At 36.5% G+C, this 23,368-nt stretch overlaps 1 pseudogene; it reads right to left on the minus strand.

Annotated features, from left to right (window-relative positions):
• Window positions 1-277: 277 nt before the first annotated feature.
• LOC112619428 overlaps window positions 278-23,368 on the minus strand; it is an 89,256-nt pseudogene continuing 66,165 nt past the window's right edge.

The raw sequence follows: 23,368 nt of genomic DNA on the forward strand, positions 1-23,368 counted from the left end.
CAAGTTTATAAATATTGTTATACTTTACAGTTCTTTTAAATTTTTATTCACATATATGAAAATACACACACACACACACATATATATATGTGTGAGTGAGAATAACAGAAGTCAGCTATAACTCATAAGTAGTAAAAAGTGCCTTTATCTCATTCAATGACAGTGAAATTAAATTGTTCTTATGGGCTTTTAAGACACGTTTTTCTATTATTTTCATAACAATCTCTCTCTGCAAACTTCTACCATCACCAGGCACTTCTAATCAGGGTATTTACCCTTAGCCATGTCCTACATCCCATGGCACTGTTGTCAGCTGTAAGACCTCCATGCCGGCAGAGAAATTCTTCCCAACCCAGGAGCACACTAGAGTCTGGGCCCGTTCTAAATTCCCCACACGTAAAATGGCCGAATGATTGCAGTGGCCGTGACAGAAAATCTTGCTTGTCATGGTTATCAGTAAGTGTTCCTGCTTTCTTACTAGGGACAGAATCGAAGTGCATCCTAAGATCAGGTTCAATGCTAGACCTGCACCTTTATTCTGGATGAGATAACAAAGAGAACATGGTTTGTGTCCGTTAGCATCTGTTTCTTTCAAACCCATAGAATCAAAATCAGAGATGATTTCTCTGAATAAATGTGTTTTCCAGAAAGCAATAATGCGGGTCAGATTACTTATTAAGGTAACACCTGGCACAAACATGAGCCTACAGTGTTAACTAACCACACAGCCCACCTGAAATCTGTCCAGAAAAATGTGAAATGGCCCCTACTAAGAAAGCATGAAGCAATGAGTCACAAACACACAGCTAACACCTAGGGAGACATAAACACAGACGTCATTTCCTCTTCCTTCCTTTCCTCCTGCTTTTCACTCACACCCACCAAGGAAAGACGGTGATGAGATGTTTCGCAGATGCTATGTGGGTAGGATGGGATTAGGTTATTTGTTGGAATATTTTTTCTTTTTTCTTTTTTTGTATGCATATGTTTGTGTTTGTTTTCTTTAATGTCACACCACAATTTCTCTAGAAATAACATTTATCTTCAATCTCCATTTGACTATTATTCCTTAAAATAATTTAAAGTGAAGGAGTAAGCATACTTTAAGTCGATATTGGCCACATTGTTATAAAGATTTTAGATAAGGAGTCACAGACAGATAATGAGAAAGATGAAAGAAGAGAGAAAAGAAAACAGAAGAAAAAAGAAGGACAAAGTGAAAAAAATTTAAAGGAATGGTAAAAACAAGAGTAAACAAAGGGTAACATATCATTTTGGTGCCGAAATTGTGAGCATTTTCTTGGCACTGTTGAGGTGATATTTATTATTACTATTATTCAATAAATAGCGTGCTTTCTTCCTACAACCTCAATCTGAATTTTAAAATTCTGGGATTGTAATTACTTAGTGAGCTGTTCTATCCATTTTCCCATGACACCCAGACAAGAAGTCCATTTGCCCTTTCATGCTACGTTACAATTACGAATATTCCTTAAAAATCTGAACTACAGTGACTTATTGTTGTATGGGTTGAATTGTGTTGCCCTAAAATTCATACTTTAACCCTTAGTCCCTTAGAATGTGGCCTTACTTGCAGACAGTGCCTTTTACAGAGGTAATCAGGTTAAAATGAAGTCATTAGGCTATGTTGTCATCCAATATGACCGGTGTCCTTATAGAAAGGGGAAATTTGAAGACAGACATGCATACAGGGAGAATGTCATGTGAAGATGAAGAGAGAGATCAAGGTGACATTTCTACAAGCCAAGAAAAGCCAAAGATTGCCAGCAAACCATCAGAAGCTGGGCTAGAGGCATGAAATGGATTTTCTCTGAAAATTTTCAGAAGGAACCAACCCTGATGACACCTTTACCTTGGATTTCTATCTTTCAGAACTGTGAGACAATACATTTCTTTTGTTTAAACCACCCAGTTTGTGATACTTTGTTATGGCAATCCTAGCAAACTAAGACACTGGTTTTACTCTCTTCATGTTCTTTAGAACTCACCTACCACTAACAAAGGATTAAATGCTCTACGCAGTTAGAAATAGAGTAGACATCAAGATAAATGGCTTCAGTGAGATATAGAAGGGCCTCCACTTAATAACATCCCACTTTAAAATCTTGATATTCCAGAGAGAAAACATGCAACCATTGAAATGTTAACAATCGGGCAAAAATTGAAAAAAAGAAACAAACACGACACCAGCCATATGAATTATGGAATAAAACTCACAGCTTTACTCATTCTGAACCAGTGTACGCATCTTAAATGTCATCAAGATACAAAATACAACAAATGAAAGTCTGTAAGTGCCTTCTCATGTTGAGTCCTTTCCCTGTCATAATTGAAGCGTGCTATGGCATGATGTCCTACACCCCCACACCAACATTTTTGTAGTGAGATGTTTCATACTATACCTTCCCTAAGAGGCAGAATGACTATGTAACAAAAAAGCATGATTTGCATGGATAGGCAGGTAAGTATTTATCTCTTGAATGCTAAGAAAGGTCCTAATCTAAAGCTCCTTATCCCAGTAATTCTATCACAGTGCATTCTGGAAAATTATGCTTTTTGCTTCCTTTTATATGAAAATTCTAGTCCCAGAGTTGTACTCAACCTCAATATGCATTTTAGATGCAGTCTCTATTTAAGAAGCAGCAACACTTACTCATAGCTATCATAAAATAAAGGGCTCCTACCATTAAAGAGACTTGATTGGTCCTCATGATAGTGGACTGGGATTAAAAACATTTTAACCAGATTTTTCAAATAATGGCTACATTAGCAGACATGAAAACTTTAGTAATTAGAAATTTAGTAATTATATGTGGTTATTCTTAAGGATACAATAGATATCATTTATTGAGTGCTTACTATGTACCAATTATTGGTCTTTGCATATATCATCTCATTTAACCCTCACAAAACCAGAACATATTTTTTCTCTACTAACCTAATTTTGACGTAACAGTTATGTCTGAAATACATAAGTGGATTAATTAGTTTTATTTTCAGGATTTTAAAATAATAGCTAAGTGATATTGTCATTCTTTTATGCAAACCCAACTATCCACCTGTGGATCTTTGCAAGTCAAAGCTAGACAATGCACATGATTTTCAGATCTCTGTGTATACTTATCAACCACCTGATTAATAGTCCCAGATTGTAGTGTTAACCTAATCACAAAATATTTTCTGCCACTTTTTGTCAGAGGAAAATTAGTATTTTCCAGTAGTACCCTTAGCCAGCAGACATCATCTGCAGAGCATTGTGGTAACCTCCATAATGAATAATTTGTAAGATTAGCTATAAACGAATACTCTATTCCCCTAAAATCTGGTCATAAATTTAGGATTTTAATATTTAAAAACTTTTAGTACTATACAAGCCAGTGGGAGGTATATTCAAAAGCAAATGTGTTTCACAAGGATTTAAGAAGAATATAACAGAAGACTGTAAAAATGAAAATATCCAGCTCTATTCTTACCCAGGATAAATTAAAATGGTTGATACAATAAAGAATGTATACATTCAAAATAGAGTAAAATAATAGGAATGTTAATTTACATTTTATAAGGATTTGCTGCTGCTTCTATGCTTGATAACTACTTTGTGAGACAAATATAATGATTCTCCTATTATTTTACTTAAGAAAAGGAAGACCCACAGTTTTCAAACAACTTGCCCAAAATAACACAACCTCTAAGTTACTGACATGCCAGTGTCAGTCAGACATACTGACATAAAGACTTCTGATAAGGGTTGTGGTAATTCCAAAGTACCTCAAAGATGTACTAGGCCTAAATATGACCAGATGGAGATTTCACTGTACAGAAGAACTCAAATGGCACCACTTTCAATGCTTTTGAACTAAAAGTATTATTCTAAAACACCCCATGAGGTTTCCAGGTCTGCTTACACAGAGCAGCTGAAGAAAATGTATCTAAAGACTGTTTAGTAAGATATTTTTATATATTATGTTTTAAAATATTTATTTATTTTAAGTTCTGTGGTACATGTGCAGGATGTGCAAATTTGTTACATGGTGGTTTCCTGTACCTATCAACCCATCACCTAGGTATTAAGCCCCACATGCATTAGCTATTTTTCCTGATGCTCTCCCATCCCCTCAAACTCTCTCCCCCATGACAGGCGAGAGTGTGTGTTGTTCCCCTCCCCATGTCCACATGTTCTCATTGTTCATTTCCCACTTATAAATAAGAACGTGCAGGGTTTGGTTTTTTGTTCCTGCATTACTTTGCTGAGGATAATGGCTTCCAACTCCATCCCTGCAAAGGAGATGATCTTGTTCCTATTTATGGCTGTGTAGTATTCCATGGTGGTATATGTACCACATATTCTTTATCCAGTCTGTCTTTGATGGGCATTTGGGTTTATTCCATGTCTTTACTGTGGTATATAGTGCTGCAGTGAACACACATGTGTATGTATCTTTATAATACAATGATTTCTATTCCTTTGGGTATATACCGTGTAATGGGATTGCTGGGTTAAATGGTATTTCTGGTTTTAGGCCTTTGAGGAATTGCCACACTATCTTTCACAATGGTTTAATAATTTACATTCCTACCAACAGTATAAAAGCATTCCGATTTCTCCACAGCCTCACCAGTTGTTTCTTGATTTCATAATAATTGCCATTCTGACTGGCGTGAGATAGTAGCTCTTTGTGGTTTTGATTTGCATTTCTCTAATGATCAGAGACGCTGAGCTTTTTCTATTTGTTGGCTGCAAAAAAATACCATCTTTTCAGAAGTGTTAGTTCATGTCGTTTGCCCACTTATTAATGGGATTTTTTTTTCTTGTAAATTTGTTTTAAGTTCCTTGTAGACTCTGGATATTAGACCTTTGTCAGATGGATAGATTGAAAAAATTTTCTCCTATTCTGTATGTTGTCTTTGTGATCTGATGATAGTTTCTTTGGCTATGCAGAGCTCTTTAGTTTAATTAGATCTCATTTGTCAATTTTTGCTTTTGTTGCAATTGCTTTTAGCATCTTCATCATGAAATATTTACCCTTACCTCTGTCCTAAATGATATTTAAGTTTTGGGTTTTACATTTAAGTCTTTAATCCACCTTGATTTAATTTTTGTATAAGGTGTAAGGAACAGGTCCAGCTTCAACTTTCTGCATATGGCTAGCCAGTTCTCCTTGCACCATTTATTAAATAGGAAATCCTTTCCCCATTGCTTGTTTTCATCAGGTTTGTCAAAGATCAGATGGTTTTACATGTGTGGCCTTATTTTTGAGTTATCTATTCTATTCCATTGGTCTATGTTTCTGTTTTCGTACCAATATCATGCTATTTTGGTTACTGTAGCCTTGTAGTGTAATATGAGGTCGGGTAGCATGAAGCCTCCAGCTTTGTTCTTTTTGCTTAGGATTCTCTTCGCTATATGGGCTCCTTTGGTTCATATGAATTTTTAAATAGCTTTTTTTCTAATTCTGTGAAGAATGTCAATGACAGTTTGATGGGAATAACATTGAATCTATTACTTTGGGCAATATGGCCATTTTTGCAGTACTGACTTTTTCTATCCATGAGCATGGAATGTTTTTCCATTTGTTTGTATCCTCTCTTATTTCCTTGAGCAGTGGTTTGTAGTTCTTGAACAGGTCCTTCACTTCCCTTGTTAGTTGTATTCCTAGGTATTTTATTCTCTTTGTAGCAATTGTGAATGGAAGGTCACTTATTATTTGCTTCTCTACTTGTCTGTTGTCGGGGTGCAGGAATGCTTGTGATTTTTGCACATTGATTTTGTATCCAAAGACTTTGCTGAAGTTGACTATCAGCTTAAGAAGCCTTGTGCTGAAACAATGGGGTTTTCTAAATATAGGATCATGTTATCTGCAAACAAAGACAATTTGATTTCCTCTCTTCCTACCTGAATACGCTTTATTACTTTCTCTTGCCTGATTGCCCTGGCCAGAACTTCCAATACTATGTTGAACAGGAGTGATGAGAGAGGGCATCTTTTTCCTGTGCCAGTTTTCAAGGGGAAGACTTCCAGCTTTTGCTCATTCAGTATAATATTGGTTGTGCATTTGTCATAAATTGTTCTTATTATTTTATCGTATGTTCCTTCAATATGTAGTTTGTTGAAAGTTTGTAACACAAATGAATATTGAATTTTATCAAAGGCCTTTTCTGCATTTATTGAGATAATCATGTAGTTTGGGGCTTTAGTTATGTTTATGTGATGAGTTACATTTATTGATTTGCATATGTTGAACCAACCTTGTATCCTGGGGATGAAGCCTACTTGATCGTCATGTATAAGCTTTTTCATGTGCTGCTGGATTTGGTTTGTCAGTAATTTATTGAGGATTTCTACATCAATATTCATCAGGAATATTGGCCTGAAGTTTTCTTTTTTGTTGTATCTCTGCCAGGTTTTCATGTTAGGTGTTGCTGGTCTCATAACATGAGTTAAGGAAGAGTCCCCTCCTTTTCAATTGTTTGGAATAATTTCAGAAGAAATGGTACCAGCTCCTCTTTGTAACTCTGGTAGAATTCAGCTGTAAATCCACCTGATCCTAGGCTTTTTTTTGGTTGGTAGGCTATTTATTACTGCCTCAATTTCAGAACTTACTGTTGTTCTATTCAGGGATTCAACCTCTTCCTGGTTCAGTCTTGGGAGGGTGTATGCATCCAATAATTCATCCATTTCTTCTAGATTTTCTAGTTTATGGGTAGATAGGTATTTATAGTATTCTCTTATAGTTGTTTGTATTTCTGTGTGGTCAGTGGTGATATCCTCTTTATCATTTCTGATTGTATCTATTTGATTCTTTTTTCTTTTCTTCTTACTAGTCTAGATAGCAGTCTATCTATTTTATTTTTTTCAAAAAACCAGCACCTGGATTTGTTGATTTTTGAAGAGATTTCGTGTCTCTATCTCCTTCATTTCCACTCTGATCTTGATTATTTCTTGTCTTCTGCCAGATTTGGGGTTTGTTTGCTCTTGATTCTGTAGTTCGTTTAGTTGTGCTGTTATGATGTCACTTTGAGATCTTTCTAGCTTTTTGATGTGGGCATTTAGTGCTATAAATTTCCCTCTTAACACTGCTTTAACTGCATCCCAGAGATTCTCGTACATTGTTTCTTTGTTTTCGTTATCTTCAAAGTACTTCTTGATTTCTGCCTTGATTTCATTAATTACCCAGAGATCATTCAGGAGCAGGTTGTTCAATTTCCATGTAGGTGTTTGGTTTTTAGTGAATTTCTTAATCTTGAGTTCTAATTTGATTGTTCTGTGGTCTAAGAGACTGTTATGATTTCACTTCTTTTACATTTTCTGAGAAGTGTCTTACTTTCAATTATATGATCAATTTTAGAATTAGTGCCATGTGGCACCAAGAAGAATGTATATTCTATTGTTTTTGGGTAGAGAGTTCTGTAGATACTTATCAAGTGCACTTGATTTAGAACTGAGTTCAGGTCCTGAATATGTTTGTTAATTTTCTGTTTTGATGATCTGTCTAATTTGGATGGTGTGGTGTTAAAGTCTCCCACCATTATTGTGTGGGAGCCTAAGTCTCTTTGTAGGTCTCTAAGAACTTGTTTCATAAATATGGCTGTTCCTGTATTGGGTACATATATATTTAGGTTAGTTAGCTTTTCTTGTTGAATTGAACCTTTACCATTATATAATTCCCTTCTTTTCTTTTCTGATCTTTCTTTGTTTGAAGTCTTACTGGAGCTCCCTGGATTTCCTGAATTTGAATGTTGGCTTGTCTTGCTAGATTGGGGACATTCTCCTGGACATTTTCCAACTTGGTTCCATTCTCCCCATCTCTTTCAGGTACCCCAATCAGTTGTAGGTTCCATCTTTTTACATAATCGCATATTTCTCTGAAATTTTGTTCATTTCTTTTCATTCTTTTTTCTCCAATCTTGTCTGTCTTATTTCAGCAAGATAGTCTTCAAGCTCTGAGAGTCTTTCCACCACTAGGTCTACGTAGCTATCGACACTTGTGATTGCATTGTTAAGTTCTCGTGTTGTTTTTTTCAGTTCCATCAGGTTATGTATCTTCCTCTCTAAACTGGTTATTCTGGTTATCAGCTCCTGTAATATTTTATCGTTGTACTTAGCTTCTTGCATTGGGTTAGAACATACTCCCCTTTAGCTCAGTTAAGTTCTGAATTTCTAAGCCTACTTCTGTTAATTCATCCATCTCAGCCTTGGCTCAGTTCTGTGCTCTTGCTGGAGACGTGTTGCAATCATTTGGAGAACAGGCACTCTGGCTTTTTGAGTTTTCAGCATTTTTGCATTGATTCTTTCTCATTTTTGTGGGTTTATCTACCTTCAATCTTTTAGGCTGCTGACCTTTGGATGGGGTTTTTTGTGGAGTCTTTTTTGTTAATGTTGTTGTAGTTGTTGCTTTCTGTTAGTTTGCTTGTTTTCTTTTAACAGTCAGTCCCTTCTTCCACAGGACTGATTTGGGTTGCTGGGGGTCCACTCCAGACACTATTTTCCTGGGTCCCTCCCACACTTGGAGGTATAACCAGTGGAGGCTGCAAAACAGCAAAGATGGTAGTCTGCTCCTTCCTGTGGGCACTCTGTCCCAGAGGGGCACCCACCTGATGCTGGCCGAAACGCTCCTGTATGAAGTATCTGGCAACCCCTGTTGGGAGGTCTCGTCCAGACAAGAGGAATGGGATCAGGGACCTGCTTAAAGAAGCAGTCTGGCTGTCCCTTGGCAGAGAAGGTGTCCTGCAATGGAGCAAATCCTCCTTATCTGGACTGTCCAGACTCTGCAGAGCCAACTGGAAGGAAAGACTAAGTAAGCTGAACCATGAGGGTCACAGCCACCCCTCCCCTCAGAGGCTCCCCACAAAGGAGGTCAGAGTTCCATCTGTAAACCCATGACTGGAGTTGCTCAAATTCCTGCGGGAAGGCTTCATCCAGTGATGAGGGATGGATAGTGGTCCCACTTAGAGAAGCAGTCTGGCCACGATCTGCCACAGCCCCTGTGCTGCACTGTGGGGAATTCCTCCCAGTCCAAACCTCCCAGTCTCCCTAGCACTGGCAGGAGAAAACAGCCAACTGGAGCTACAGAGATGGCAGCCACTCCTCCCCCCGAGAACTCAATTATCTTAGGTGGTCTCCAGCCTGCTGCCACTAAGCTGGCAGGGATTCCAAGCCAGTGGGTCTAAGCTTGTGAGGTTCCCTAGGAGTGGGGCCAACTAGACAATGTCACTTTGATCTCTGGTTTAAGCTCTCTTCCTTCAGCAGTAGATGATTTCCTGCCTCATCAGAATTCCTGGGACTGGAGTATGTGAAACAACTCCTGCAGGCCAGGCACGGTGGCTCACCATGGGAGGCTGAAGTGGGCGGATCACTTGAGGTCAGGAGTTCTAGATCAGCCTGGCCAATATGGTGAAGCCCCGTCTTTACTAAAAATACACAAATTAGCCGGGTGTGGTGGCTACTTGGGAGGCAGAGGCAAGAGAATCGCTTGAACCTGGGAGAAGGAGGTTCCTGTGAGCTGAGATAGCACCACTGCCCTCCAGCCTAGGTGACAGGGCAAGACTCTGTCCCAAACAAACAAAACAATTCCTGTGTCTCAGTGCCTGCCCCTGCGGCCACTGACCTGAGCAGCTGCCAAGAGTCTGCATAGCTCTGTTTGGCACCCAAAGCCTTGGTAGCATGGGCTCATGAGGGGATCTCCTGATCCATGGGAAAAACATGATTTTCTGGACAGGGTAGCACAATCACTCACTGCCTCCCTTGGCAGGGGAGGGAGCTTCCCTTGCCCTGCCACTCCTGGGTGGGCCATCGCCCCACCCTGCTTTCCCCTCTCTTTGTGGGTCGTGCCAATCACCTAGTCAGTCCCAGTGAAAGAACCCAGATACCTCAGTCAAAGATGCAGAATTCACTCATTGCTATGGTTCTTCTCGGGGCGAGCTACAGACTGCAGTTGCTACTAATCAGCCATCTTCACTCCTCTTCTAGTTTTTATAAGTTCTGATCCCACCTGAACCATAGCTACCATTTCTCCACATTCTCATTAAATTCAAATAATGTGAAAAATTCTGGACTGTGAAAAGAAATAGATTGAAGAAACAAGGACTAGAAAGCAGGTATATCCAAGGACCAAGAAGCCAGAATACACTAAGACAATAATTTTTTGAGGCAGAGTCTTGCTGTCTTGCCCAGGCTGGAGTGCATTAGTGTGATCTCAGCTCACTGCAACCTCCGCCTCCCGGGTTCAAGTGATTCTCTTGCCTCAGCCACCTGAGTAGCTGGGATTACAGGTGTGCACCACCATGCCTGGCTAATTTTTGTATTTTTAATAGAAATTAAACAAGGTTTCACCATGTTGACCAGGCTTGCCTCAAACTTCTGACCTCAAGTGACCTTGGCCTCCCAAAGTGCTGGGATTATACCATGAGCCACTGCTCCCAACCTAAAGATGACATTTTAAACCAAAGAACTACACAGAAGCTAGAGCTGAGGGTGGGGAATGAGACTAGCTGGGGAAACACTCATAACTAAGGGTTGTGGGCCATGGTTGAACAGAGAATAGAAAGATACTTTCTCTGTGTGAGTAAGGAAAAATAAATACTGAGAAGTCCTAAACCTAGACAGCTTCCCTTGTGAACAATGTTCTAAACATTTTGTTAGTACCGTCTGCTACTGCAGAGTCGAACTTCGAACCAGAGTGTAAGAAAGAAACGTGTTACAGAAGCTATGTCAGATGGTTTGGGATCTCTCCAGAGACTATTGTGATTATATTGTTCTCTTGCTTTATTCTTTTTATAGTTGGTAAAGTTTGCTGTTGGATAAGATATTTGAGTCATGTGAGTCTGTTTTGCCAATTCAACCTTCGTGCTGATGTAGCAACTGTGAGTAATTACTAGGTTTTACTTTGCACCAGGCACTGTGCTGAGTCTTTCAGATGGCCTATTGGTATAGTAAGGAAAACAAGCAATTTCAACCTTGTGATGAGACAGAAATCAATATAGGTTATCAAAGAAAAATGAAATTCCCCCAGATCTGAAATTTTAAATTTCTTTAAATTATTGGTTCCTCTCACAGACCCAGGTGATTAATTATTGCTTGGTTAATTAACACTTATTTGATTGCATTGCTTTTCTTAGTTTATAAGCTCTCAGAAGGAAGGCATTTTGGCTGTATACTTATTTTTGTGTACTGCCAAGTTCTCTAATGTAGCCATCCATTTCAATTAAGAGCTTAATAAAATATTTTATAAATAAAAGAAAAATGTGACATATATATAGAAGTAATATAAATATCCAGTTTATAAGGATATAAATAATTTGGGTCACATGCATTCTTTCAAATGTAGTGCCTTTGGCACAAAGTAAACAAATAATACTTATTTTTATACATTTTTTAGTATGTTATATGACACTATTTATTTCAACATAACCCTGCCTTGTGTTCTTTTGTTGAACTTGTCTTAAAATATGTAATTACCTCCATAGATAGGCACCTTTGCTAAATGACAGATTGTAGTTTATGACTACTGAGAAAAAAAGTACTTAAATATGAGTAGACATCTTATTTTTCCATTAGAGAAATGGTACACTGTGTCTACCTATTATTGTGAATATGCCATCTCCAAAAGTCTAGCAGTACAATTTAATATATTGAAAGAGCAGAAGTGGATCACAATACTCATATATATCTAACACTAAAAGATTTAGTAATGGACCTAAATACATTTCTGGTAAGTACTTTTTAGACTCTAAATGTGAGTACCTCTCCTGCAAAATGTTGGCAACTGAGATTTCCATTTAGGTAGGAAACTGAGAGCAAGATTTTCTACTTTTGCAAAAAGTCTAAATGTAATCATCCTTCTCCTTTTTCTGTCCATGATTTTGGCACCTGCTCATAAACTATGTCAGAAAAGTAAGGTTTTCTTAAGTAGCCTACAATTGGGGTAATGTAGAGTAGTTTTCCAGGAAATAGTGATCTGACATTTACCATCACTATAGGTTTCCATTAGCCCGGCCATTGTATTTCTTCTGAGGCTCTACAACTCAGTTTTTTCTTATCAGGTGTAGAGTGTGTCCTCTAGTTAAGTTTACATGTGCCAAATCTAAGATTTCTGCAGGTAAGAGTAAGTGAGACGCAGATGTCAATGAAGAGTCTTAGTAGTATATCCATACAATTCAGTGCTGATATGTGTTACAACACTGATGAATTTTAAAAACATCATGCTGAGTGAAAGAGGTCAGTCACAAAAGACCACATATTGTATGATTTCATTTATATGAAATCACAAGGATGGATAAATCTATAGAGACAGAAAGTAGATTAATAGTTGTCCGAGGTGGGAAGCAGTGGGAGGGAGATGATAAATGACAGCTAATACGTACAAGGATTCTGTTTCTTGACTTTACAATAATTGCCATTCTGACTGGCATGAGATGGTGTTTCATTGTGGTTTTGATTTTCATTCCTCTAATTAGTGATATTGAGGTTTTTTTTATATGTTCGTTGACTGTGTGTCGTCTTTTGAGAAGTGATTATTCATATCCTTTGTCCACTTTTTGATGGGTTTTTTTTTTCTTGTAAATTTGTTTCAGTTCCTTATAAATTCTGGATATTAGACCTTTGTCAGGTGGGTAGGTTGCAAAAATATTCTCCCATTCTGTAGGTTGCCTGTTCACTCTGATGATAGTTTATTTTGCTGTGCAGAAGCTCTTTAGTTTAACTAGATCTTATTTGTCAAGTTGTGCTCTTGTTATCATTGCTTTTGGTATTTTAGTCATAAAGTCTTTGCCCATGCTTATGTCCTAAATGGCATTGCCTAGGTTTTCTTCTAGGGGTTTTATGATTTTGGGTTTTACATTTAAGTCTTTAATCCATCTTGCGTTAATTTTTGTATAAGGTGTAAGGGGAAGGGGTCCAGTTTCATTTTTCTGTATATGGCTAGCCAGTTTTCCCAGCACCATTTATTAAATAGGGAATCCTTTCCCCATTGCTTCTTTTTGTCAGGTTTGTCAAAAATCAGATAGTTGTAGATTTTTCTAAATAGACTTGTTAAAGACACCATTTGTTTTTTACTCCAAGAATTACCAACCCCACTTAAACTTTTGTTAACAAACAGATGACACATATTAAATTACTCCTTCATAAAGGATACTCAATTTCTTGAAAAATAACCTATTACTTACTCACATCTATTACCTTAAAACACCAAATTTGATGTGTTTTATGTGATTCTCATTTAAAATGGGATACCCTCTTTTTATAGTGTGTTTTCATATTCATTCCAATTTTTCCCACATTATATGAAAGTATTGTGTTCTAATTTATCTAGTGCTGAATTGCCTTTATTACCTTGCATATTTTTTCTTTAACTTTAATTGGTTAGTGAGCAAATAATTTTAATAGTATTTTTATACATAAACTATCATTTATAGGAAAATATAATTTGTACCTTTAGGTCAGTTTCTGAAATGTGGCCCCTGGAACTGTAGTACCTAAGGACTTGACTGTCATTACATTTGCTTTTTCTACAATATTCTAGGCCACTTTTCTGTATTTTCTTGTCAGCTATTAAATGATGAAACAACCCCCTTCTTCCTTTATATTCTTTATCTGACCAAGCTCATCCACATCTCCAGCATTAGTTGCCACCTACATGTAGAGGACTCATGCATTTGAATCTCCAAACCAAACTTCCTCAGAACAGAAAAGCCTCAGAGATCTGTATTTTCCATAGCTACTACACAGATCCTCCTAGACATCTGAAAGTCCTCTCAAACTCATATTCAAAACCAATTCATATCCTAACCAACTTTTACACATTTCTAACTCTTCTGTTGCTATTTCAATGCCTCCCATCTCAATGAGTGGCTTAATGAATTAGCTGGTTTTGTAAAAGGGGAAAAGACTGTTCCAGGCAGAGAACATATGCTGGTAGATGTGAGGCAAGTATAAAAGGATTTTTCATATGATATGTTTTATATTCTCTATGAAGTAAATAGGAAGATTATCTGCTCAAAACCAGACAGGAAGCAGGTGNATTCTCTATGAAGTAAATAGGAAGATTATCTGCTCAAAACCAGACAGGAAGCAGGTGTGTGAGGAGTATGTGGAATCTGAAGAGATGGGGCTGTGTTCGAAATACCATGCCAAGAAAACAGACAAGTATGTACAGATAATTGAGAGTCAGTTAAATTAGTAGTTACGTATCATGAAACCAGTCTGTATGGTATGAGTTTCTAATGCAGATGAACAGGGATCAAAGAACAGTCACTATGGATCCCGAGAAGCATGATCACTGAAGTGAAAGGAATACTTGCACAAAGAAAGGAGAGAATTTTGAAACATACCAATAATTGACAATTTCAAATACTTGAGAAACAGATGAGACTTGTTGAAAAATGATAAGGTTTTCAGAAATAGTTGTCAGCACCATCAAGTGTTTTAGAGACGTCAAACAAGATGAGTGACTGATTTTCGTCACAAAATGATTGTTAAAGGATAGAAGGATGGATTGAAAAATAGAAATGTGATAAAGTACAGTAAAATATTGATGGTAGGATCGACATGTTAGGTAAACAGGTACTCTGTACGAATTTTTTCAACTTTGCCATGTATTTGAAAACTTTCATAAGATATTGTGAAAGGATCAACCAAGTAGTAATCTTAGAAATAACAAATTCTGTGCTTGGTGATGATAAAAAAAGCCAGATTAATAAAGAAAAAGAATTGATAAATCAGTCACATAGGTTGTGGTAGGTAGATACTCAAGAAGTTTAAAGTTGAATAAAAAAAGATCATTGGTGCAGAACAGTTTGTAAAGGAATAAAATGAAGCTTTTTGCAATGTGAGAGGGTTGGCATTTTGGCAAACAATGGCAAGTGACTTGTGGAGAGTGAAGGTGAGGATTTTCAAGAAAGGAGTTAACTGTTCAGTAGCCTTTTTTCATTTTTCTCTATATTTTATATCTGAATGCCTCAAATTTAAAAATGTAGCCTTGGCTTTTATTGAGATAAAAATCATATAATATAAAATTCATCATTTTAAAGTATCACACTCAGTGATTTTCAGTATACTCACCATGCCATGCAACCATCATCATGATCTAATTCCAGAACATTTTCATCACCTCAAAAAGAAATCAGCTCATATCCATTAAGCAGTCACCCCCCATTCCTCACTCCCCACAGACCCTAGTACTCACTAATCTACCTTCTGTCTCTATAGATTTACCTATTCTAAACATTTTATATAAGTGGAATCATGCAATATGAGGCCTTTAACTGCCTGAATTAGCCCAATTTTGTTGCTAATAAAAAATTCTGTCTGGAAAGATCTCTATATTAATAAGTTCTAAAAGTCGCATGTACATCGTGCTGGTAGTAAAACTAGTAGGAGCTAGCATGGTGAGCAGGTTTACAAGGTTTGTTTTGTTCCATCCACACAACATCTTCTGCAATAATATGATACACATTTTCAAATAAGAATCGGAAACTATGAAAAGTTATACAATTAGCAGAAAAAAATACTTTTAACCTAAAATTACTAATATTTTGGCCTAGGCAACACAGTGAGACCTTGTCTCTACAAAAAATGCTGACAATTAACCGGACATGGTGGTATGCACCTGTCGTCCCAGCTACAAGGAAGGCTGAGGTGGGAGGATCGCTTGAGCCCAGGGGTGGAGGCTGCAGTCAACTATGATGGCACCACTGCATTCCAGCTTGGGTAACAGAGTGAGATCCTGTGTCAAAAAAGAAAACTAATATTTAAATATTCTATGTTTCAATATTTCAAACACTTTGGATTGAAAAATGCAGTTCTTTCATTGTCTGCAAATTTTTTCATATGAATACTAATAGAAGCATAATTTGATTGCATCTATTTTCCATATTATTCTAAGAAGAAACTATATTTGTTTTTCTTTCAAATGTAGAGATGTCTACTGACACAGCTTCTTTTTCCCTTTAAAATTAGCAACTATTGAGATAATCATGTGGTTCTTTGGTTCTGTTTATATGCTGGATTATGTTTATTGATTTGCGAATGTTGAACCAGCCTTGCATCCCAGGGATGAAGCCCACTTGATCATGGTGGATGAGCTTTTTGATGTGCTGCTGAATCCGGTTTGCCAGTATTTTATTGAGGATTTTTGCATTGATGTTCATCAGGGATATTGGTCTAAAATTCTCTTTTTTTGTTGTGTCTCTGCCAGGCTTTGAAAACAAACAACCCCATCAAAAAGTGGGCAAAGGATATGAACAGACATTTCTCAAAAGAAGACATTCATACGGCCAACAGACACATGAAAAAATGCTCATCATCACTGGCCATCAGAGAAATGCAAATCAAAACCACAATGAGATACCATGTCACACCAGTTAGAATGGCAATCATTAAAAAGTCAGGAAACAACAGGTGCTGGAGAGGATGTGGAGAAATAGGAACACTTTTACACTGTTGGTGGGATTGTAAACTAGTTCAACCATTATGGAAAACAGTATGGTGATTCCTCAAGGATCTAGAACTAGATGTACCATATGACCTAGCCATCCCATTACTGGGTATATACCCAAAGGATTATAAATCATGCTGCTATAAAGACACATGCACATGTATGTTTATTGCGGCACTATTCACAATAGCAAAGACTTGGAATCAACCCAAATGTCCATCAGTGACAGACTGGATTAAGAAAATGTGGCACATATACACCATGGAATACTATGCAGCCATAAAAAAGGATGAGTTTGTGTCCTTTGTAGGGACATGGATGCAGCTGGAAACCATCATTCTTAGCAAACTATTGCAAGAACAGAAAACCAAACACCGCATGTTCTCACTCATAGGTGGAACCTGAACAATGAGATCACTTGGACTCGGGAAGGGGGACATCACACACCGGGGCCTATCATGGGGAGGGGGGAGGGATTGCCTTGGGAGTTATACCTGATGTAAATGACGAGTTGATGGGTGCAGCACAGCAACATGGCACAAGTATACATATGTAACAAACCTGCACGTTATGCACATGTACCCTAGAACTTAAAGTATAATAATAATAATAAATAAATAAATAATAAAAAATAAAATAAAATTAGCAACAACTGTTATCTAATCAAAGTTACTACTGTACCATAAATGTGTTTTATATTTTAAAGATTTATAAATTGGTAGAAGATAAATGTGATCACTAAGAACACTATCTTTGTGTTTGTTTTTCAGTCTTCATGGTAGGAAAATTATGCCCTGGCTGCCTACTGATCTGTCAATATCATTGATTCCATTGAGGATTAAGGAAAGCTGAAGATGTTTATTTCAGGAAACCCTACATTCCTAGCAACTTGTTTTCTGTGACCATTAGCCATTTTAGAGAATATATAATGTTTACTTAAATTTATTTTTAATAGCTATTAAGGAAAAACTGCTAAAAATAATAAGAGCACTATAAATCACTGTTAAAATGCTTATTTATTTCCACTTTTTATACTTGCATTCAATAGTGATTTAGCATGAGATCTTTTCTTACAGCAATAAAAGGTTCTCTTTTTGCAGATCTATCTTTTGCATATCATATGGGTTTTCAACCATAACAGGCAACTGAATTAAGCAAAGTAAATAACTTAGAGACCTTTATATCAGACATTCTAGATGTATATATAGATCTTATGCATTGTTTTCTATTTGACAAAGGGTAAACAAGATAATATATACACTAGCTTTTTCAAAATCTTCACAAATGTGAATCAGAAGAGAAACAACCATTGAGAAGATCCAAATCCAAACTCTCACAATGTGAAGTGTTTTGTTGCATTTCCTCAATGACTAGGTTCTCATCTCAAAAATGTGCATATTTTAAATTCAAATCAACCAACTAAACTTGTAAGAAAATAGAAAAATAGATAGGGGTGCTTTATAAATCTCTTAGAAGTTATGAGGACATTGAAATATTTTGCAAACAGTAATTCAAGCACTGCATAAAAATCCACTTCTTAGAAGTGAGAGATTTCTTTTTTAATGTTTCAATCTCTCCATCGGTAAAATGTAATCATAACAACTCTGTCTTAACTCATCTTTCAGGTGCCATTGAAAAGAAAAAGTTTCAGTAAAACGAAGCTTTGTCACCATCATGGTAGTTATAATTATTAAATCATAGATGTTTTGTTATCTTTGCCCCTGCATTTCTTACTATATTTTGTTTCCCCAAAAAAAGAAGAAAATATGAAACTATTTTTATGAGAAAAATATTTATTATAAATACTTATATTTATTTTGAATAATGGCAGGTCAGATCTAGACTTGGCTGGTTGTTTCCTTGCTTTTAATATTCCTGCTTACAAGTTCTCTACTTTTGCTGATTACATGAAACATGTAAATTTATGATGATTTTTTCCATTCACATTAAATGGAAATCTGCCAATTACCATCCTAACTCAGGTAAAATTCTTAGTTTTATTCTCTTTTTTATCAACAAAATCTATATTAGTTATAAATTTGCCCTCCTCCCTTTCATCTCCTCAATAAAGTTTGTGCTAGTAGGATTGATTTGGAGCTTTTACTTTTTAATTCAACAAAATCCCTGTAGTGGCATTACCTGGAGGTAATGGAATATGAATTCTTTAGAAATGTAATTTTATGGATTTCAATAAGTGAGATGAATCAAAGGTTAGCAAAATATTTTTGGGTACGTACCTACTGACTGTTTCATCAGCCAAGAAAGAATCTTATTTTCCTTTTTATGTCATCTTTTTTGAAACATTAGGCAACTACTTTAAAAGTACATTTTAAAAAATCATCAGAAAGCCAAATTTCAGAGCTTATTTTAGGAAAAACTTGTGGTGATCTGATGCACATAAGGAGATAATTACTTCCCACGTTCTGCTTGACCACAAAACTTGGGGTCATGATCATGTAAAACATCAGCAAACGTCATTGAAAATTTGATATTCAGATCATAAATATAAGAATGATGAAATATATGGGGGGAAGGATATTATATTAGAACATTTCTAAGGTTTAAAGGCATTTGGATACATTTTGCTCTTAAATTGCCATCTTTATTCATAATAGCAAAATAGCAGAATTTCAGTTTGTGAGAAGATGGAACCATAATAGATGTAAAAATTGCTAAGTCAATTTTCAGCAGCCAATCTAATTCAGTTATGTTATTATTCTCCTTCACAGAGAAAAGAGTAACTTTCCATAACTGCTTCACTTTATTCTCTTTCATTTGCACAGTTTCAATCTACAAACTCTGCTTAAATTACTGCCATTGTATCTAATTATTCAATTTTATTTTTAACAATAGGATGTTAAACTTGTATGAAACTTAATAAATTTAAGTGCGATTTGACATCTAGTTATTTCATTTGAACCACACAGAATCACTATGATGAAGACCAACTTAGTTGCAACATTGGTAACCACATTTTCAAAATCATAGTTATATAATTATGGACTTTGTTGAATCCAGCAAAACATGACCCAGAACTCAACTGAATAGAAGGGGCCAGGGTCTCAACTGTAGTTGGAGGGAGATGGAATCAATGCAAAAGACATAGGCTAATTATGTAAGCAGAATAAAAAATCAGAGCATGAAGTGAAAGCTAGCAGAAGAGTAGCCAGGCAATCAATGGAGTTTCATGGGAATCCAGTTCTAACAGTAGGGTGTTCCTACAACAGAAAATCTAGCACAATATGAAGAAGCTATCTGAAAAGACTTAGGCAGATAGTACCCATATACAGATGTATTTGAGTACAGTGACACAGTCATAGTACTAGGATTTTGGGAACCCAAATTACTCCATCCCAAGGGACAGAAACTGCAAGAGGAACGATGATGCCATGAAAACAGAAAATGTACACATGATGACTGAGTTTCTAGAGATGGAATGTGAGGTCTCTCGGTGCATTTGCTATAATAGTTTTTAATGGTCTATCTGTCTCCAGGGTTCCTTTCTTTAAATACAACCTCTTTGTTGCATAGAGGGATCATTCTCAATTGCAAATTTGATTATCTGAAACTCTTCAATGGTTCCTCAGGAGCTTGTACGCTCTGGGTAAAGCTCAAACTCTTTAAAATGGTATTTTAAAACCTTTAAAAACTAGATTCTTCCTACTTTTCTAATTTTCCATCTTCTGTCCTAAAGCAACATGCTTTTTATCTACCTAACAAATATTTATTAAACACCCACTGAAAGCACTGTGTTAGAATCTGAGAATATAAAGATAAAGATGGTGTCAGAGTTCTAGAAGCTTACAGCAAGGTGAGTAGAGGGATGCTTTAAATACAACTAAGCCACTAGAATTCAGTGTGATGATTGGTATTGTTTTTAACAGATAATTATCTAAAGAAAGCACAATTATGGCTCTCACACAAATAAAAAATGAACATGTGTGAAAGATTCAAAGGTTGTATTTATCTCTTTAATTAATAAGAGAACAAATAAGATGATACAGCTGATTCAACAGAGAATTCAAAGAGCAGAAAGAGATTTTTGAAATGGATTTGCAAATAAATGAAAATAACTCTATCCAATGGTCAATAATTGCATTCCACCAGATGCAATTAGTTTGCATTTCTAGGGACATAAATCATTTGCATGATTATGTTTTGTGCATTTTCTAGAGTTGTAAAATAGTTCAGAGATAATAAAAAAAGGGTGATAACTTTGATGGATGAGCTAGACAGGACATAAAATAATATTTTCTTGCCCATTTCAAAGCCTTCCCCAATTTTCCTGATAAAGCTGAAGCATATAAAAGAATGGTGGTCATAGAGATTATGCACCTAGAGTTGGAAGATTAATGAGGAAAGCTTCATTTGATGCCTAGATTGTGGTCATGAGTGGAATTTTTCCAGGTCATTTTGAGAATAATGAACATGCATTCCAAAGGTAAGAATAAAAAAGAGGTAAGGAAGGCTTCAAAGCAGTACAATTAATAGATCTCAAAGATCTTTCCTTACAAGAACTGTGAGAATAAAGTTCACAAGCTTCCCTGGTCTTTTCAGGATTCTAAATAAACCATTGATGAAGGGATTCCTCCAGAATGGTTTGAGGCAAGAGCAGTCAATGACCCTTTCTTCTTAGGTGGCTCTCAAGTGTGGTCCAGAAATAGCAGCACAGCATCACCTGAGAAACTGCTAAAGGTGCAAATTTGAGGGCCTGAACCCAGAACTACTGAATCAGAAATTCGGAGGGTGTGCCCAGCAATCTGTATTCTAACAAGCCTGCCAGGTGACTATGATGCTCCTTTGAGTTTGAGAACCACTGTCTTAGAGGAGCAGGTACCTGAAAACCTACTGAGAGATACTACCTTGCAGAACCAAACCTCAGTTAGAAGAAGGAAATCTTTCCACATTTATATAACAAGAACAGATATACATTCTTGTTATTATTACATTCTTGTTATATAATTGTGGGAAAAAATGTGTGTACACATGCACACACACACAAGAACAAGTGAAAGCTCATTCTTCTGATTTTAGTAAATGATTTATCTGCATATCTATTCTTTCACTGCTTCCTAAACTGTCTGGCCACAGGCACAGTATCTTTTCTGAACTTCCAGGTCAGGTTTATGGTAGAAATAATATGACAAGTATTTGCTGAGTGGCTGACCAGATAACTTCACAAGGCAAAAAACCTGATAGCAAAACGCAGGTTGAAGACCATTGTCAGACAAACAGGAAGACTAATATGAATACTAGTATAGAATGCCTCGAGTTCTCCAAGTCTAAAGATCAGTTCAGTTTCAAGTGAGAGAATTCCACTTACATGGGTAGGAGCAGGAATAACGGAGACTCGTTCCCCCCGCAAAGGACAGTCTGAAACAAGGACATACATTTTTTCATTGTATAACACAATATTAGTTAATAATACCAACTATTAGTTATTAACTAATATTGTATTGTGCACTGAAAATTTGCTAGGAAGGTAGGTTTTAGGTGATCTTACCACATACACAAACAGAAAAGGTAAATATGTAAGGCAATGGGTATGTTAATTTGTTTCACTGTAAGTAATCGTTTCTCTATGTATTTCAAAATATGAAGTTCTAAAGCTTAAATATACACAATAAAATTTTTAATTAAAATTGCAGAAAAATTAAATGTTATTACAAAGTAGAGCCTATATCAGAATAAAATTATAATAAAAAAGAGGCACGATCCAAAAAAAAAATTGCTGAAGGTAATCTAAGTCAGAAAGCAGTCTTAAGGAAGTGAAATGGGAAACGGAAGACAGAGGAAAGTGAAAGAGGGAAGAAGAAAAACTTGAACTGGCTTTGCCTCTTGAGTGGGCAATTGAAGTTGAATCCTGCCAGTGCCCTTGAGGAACCCACAGAATATACTTCTGAATTGCCCACCATAGGGCTGGAAGGGGAAGCTATTACCATGTGCTCTCATTCCTTTTTGTCAAGTGTTATTTCATGGGATGTAAGCTTCCTAAAAATATCAAGCTGTGTTTGTGCATGCAGTAGGTACCTTCAACGCCTCAAAAAAAAAAAAAAAAAAAACGACGACAACAACAACAAAACACCTTCAGGCATAAAGCCAGAAGTACTGAGGCAAGGAGCTGTCAGGTTACACCCCAGATAGCTGGTTGCAGCAGGAATGGCTGGAATAAAAGAAATGGCACAAGAAGTGTTTAAGATATAGGTGTTTCATTCTAGATTAGAAACTTCCAAAGTTAAGAAGGCCATCCCACTTTCTCTACTCCCAGGAAGAAAGCATTTGTTCCATCCCAGAAAGAACACTTCGACGTAACAGCAGACCCCAAATATACCTTCAAGAGTTGCAGAGGGGTAGAGGGTAGAAAGGTGGTATTAGGGCTGAATGGTCTCAGTGAATGAGCATGAATTGTAGAATCCATGGCCTGAGCATCCCATGTCTGCCACTCATCAGTGCTATATAGTTCAGAAAGTTTTATTTCCTCAATCCTTAGATTGTTTATATAACGTTACAGTAATAATCTACTTATCTGTCTCAAAAACCTGCTGAGAAATGGAGATAGTATAATGCTTTTTAAAATATAAAAATAATAACAGCCAGACTAACATAATAGCTAATATTATTAGGAATATATTATATGCCAGGTACTCTCCGTGTTTTATAATCTTCAAAACTGCACTATGAGTAGGTTCTTTTAATCCCATTTTATTTATAAGGAAACTGAGGCACAATAAAGTCAGATAAAATACACACACATGCACACAAACGCCCCTATTAAGTGATCAAGCAGATATTTAAACAAAGCTGTCGAGCTCCAAAGCAGGGTGTTTCATAGCAATTGCTTTCCTTTTTCTTTTTTTTAACACTATCAGTTTGTGTGACAAATGATTAACATAAAACAAGGCTACAAGAGGAGGCAG

The sequence above is a fragment of the Theropithecus gelada genome, chromosome 2, assembly GCF_003255815.1.
Source record: "Theropithecus gelada isolate Dixy chromosome 2, Tgel_1.0, whole genome shotgun sequence".
Classification (NCBI taxonomy): Eukaryota; Metazoa; Chordata; class Mammalia; order Primates; family Cercopithecidae; genus Theropithecus; species Theropithecus gelada.